Genomic DNA, 2,812 nt, shown 5'->3' with positions numbered 1-2,812 from the left:
TTTGGGGTATGGACGTTTCACAAAAAGTTGTTCATCTCGAAAATCCCTTGAGGTTAGGCTCAAGAATCACTAAATTCCAAGCTATATCAAAGGAGTTATAGCCTCTGCAAGTTCTGTCTATTATTTCCTACGCAAATCCAATTCTTCTCTTTTTCTTGGTTTCTTATCTTTTCTTCTTCTCTTCTCTTATTCAATTATTATTTTTTTTTATTATGGGGGATTTATAAAAATTATTATGAGTAGTTTTAATTATATAAAATCATATTTTTATGATGTTTATGAGAAATTAATTAAAAGGTTCATGTACATATAGTTGGGGGTTTTTAATTATTTGTTAACCTTATATTGATTAAGGTTATATTTATTTTTAGGGTGTGTTCGACCAAGATTCTTGAGGTTCTTTTGGTGTGTATATATAAGCAAGGATCAAGGTACGTTAGGTGGTTAAATACCTTTGAAAGTGATTGGTTTGAATAACATGTTTTATATGATTTGATTGGTGATTGAATTAAATTGATTTGAATTATGATTTTGAAATAAATTATGTTTGGAGGTATTGATAAAAGTATTTTGGTTTTAAAATCATGTTTTAAATGGTTTGAATTACTTATCGTGTTTAAATAAATGATTTGATTTTTAAAAGGTTTGTTGAATTAAATAAAAGGTTTTTCATGGAAGAGTTATTGACTTTGGAAAGCTATTAATATGAGATTTTATTCTCAAGTATTTATTTAAAATGTTTTGATTTTGAAAGTATGTGGACTTATCAAAAAGGAGTTTGAATTATATTGGATTTGTTGGATCTTAAAAGGATTTATTGAACCATTGAATTATTATTATTATTAATGCTTTATAAACATGCATGTTGGTAATCCCACTATGCGGATTTGGTTTATTGATAAGGCCTTGAACTTTGTATGACCGGGTCTTTCCTCAAGAATAGCCTTGTAATATAAGGAGACTAGCTTGGGGGGTGTGCACACTTGGGTGAGGAATTGGATTTAAAGAAATTGGTTCAAAAAGGAATTGGATTTTTAAAGGAATTGGTTTATCAATTATTTTGAATGTTGAATCATTGGAATTGGTTTTGAATCATGAGTTTTGGAATTAGTGGATTATTTATTGGAATCGATTTTAAAAGCATGTTTGCAAATAAATTGAGTTTACATTATCTTGCACTTATCGTACTTAGCATATTTTGCTAATCTGTATTTCCTATTTGTTTTGGTTCGCCCTGTTTACCGTAATGGTAAGCAGTGTTGACTATTTTCAGGTGGATTCATGAATGAGCATATGGGAGTCCCGGGATTTGCTTCACCTAGTTTAGGAATGTTGGTCTTGTCTTTATTTAGAGTACTCATAACAATGTTACTATTTTCATAAGTATTAATAAAAGAAAGTTGAGTTTCTGCTGCAAGTTTTTGTTATTGAGTTAAGTATTTTGAGTAGCCTTGCGTAATCACGCGGCGGTAATACGCCCAAGTCTATCTCTACGGTATAATTATACGTATTATACTGGTATTTCCGTAGAGGGAGATTTGGGGGTGTTACAGTACATTGAAGTATGAAGTGCTTAGCCTCCGTGCCTAAGTTACCCAAATACTTTCATCATTGAGTCAACAGTTGAGATAGCCTAGGATGGATTAATCCTTGCACCTTGAGAGATAGTATCAAACAACATTTAACTAAGCTCATTCAACATGCATCTTCAAACTTCACTTCGATTCTTTCTTTTCGCGTCTTTCTTTTTCGGGATAAAGTCGGTACCCTCCATAAAAATGACGGAAAATTTTTGCTTTTTTGCATTTTCGAGTCACACGATCACATTACAATGCACACACGGGTCATGAGTCACACGTGTCATTTCACTTTGAGTCGAGTCAACCTCGAGTCAGTCAATTATATCGAGTCAAGTCGTGTCAAGGCGATGAGTCAAGTAATGCTAAACCTTAGGTCAACCCTATGATGATTAAAGAAATTGGCAAAGTTCTATAGTAAAAAATAAATACAGGTGTAGCAGAATAGGGAAGACCCTACTTCAGCGCTTGGCACTAGATCTTTTCAGCAGCGACAGAGCTCGAAGCCTCTCAGAAAGGTGATTTCGACCTCATACAGCAATTTCGGGTTCCTTGGTACGCCAGTTAGCCCCTATAAGCAATTTGACATGATTAAGTAGTCAGTTTGATTACAATCACAATAAGTGATCGACCTGATGAAATATCGTCTCACTTAGCCTAAAGCGCCTAATCACGGAGACACCGACATACTGGTTTTAGCGGAAGCAAAATTCAAGCAAGCTTTAGAGATCGACAAACGTTGGTCTTCGGAAATTTTTCTTCAGAACATTATCGCAACAAACGTTCAAGTACTGAAGCTCTATTGTTCAGAGACGCGTGAACATTTCCATCAAAGCTCTTTGCTCCAGCGACGCGTGGGCATATCAATCAGGCTCTTTTGTTCAGAGACGCGTGGACATATCATTGAACATCTCCATCAAAGCTCTTTGCTCCAGAGACGCGTGGGCATATCATTAAGCTCTTTTGTTCAGAGACGCGTGTAACATCTTCATTAAAGCTCTTTGTTCAGAGACGCGTGGACATTTTCATCAAAGCTCTTTTGTTTAGAGACGCGTGGACATTTCTTTCAAGCTCTTTGTTCAGAGATGCGTGGACATATCGTCAAGCTCTTTTGCTCCAGAGACGCGTGAGCATATCATGCAAAAGCTCTTTTAATCAGAGACGCATGGACATATCATCAAAGGCATCCTATTATCAAGCTCTTCGTTCAGAGACACGTGGACACATCATTCGGA

This window comes from Chenopodium album, chromosome 2 (assembly GCF_948465745.1).
Source record: "Chenopodium album chromosome 2, dcCheAlbu1.1, whole genome shotgun sequence".
Classification (NCBI taxonomy): domain Eukaryota; kingdom Viridiplantae; phylum Streptophyta; class Magnoliopsida; order Caryophyllales; family Amaranthaceae; genus Chenopodium; species Chenopodium album.
This window is presented reverse-complemented; position numbering follows the sequence as displayed.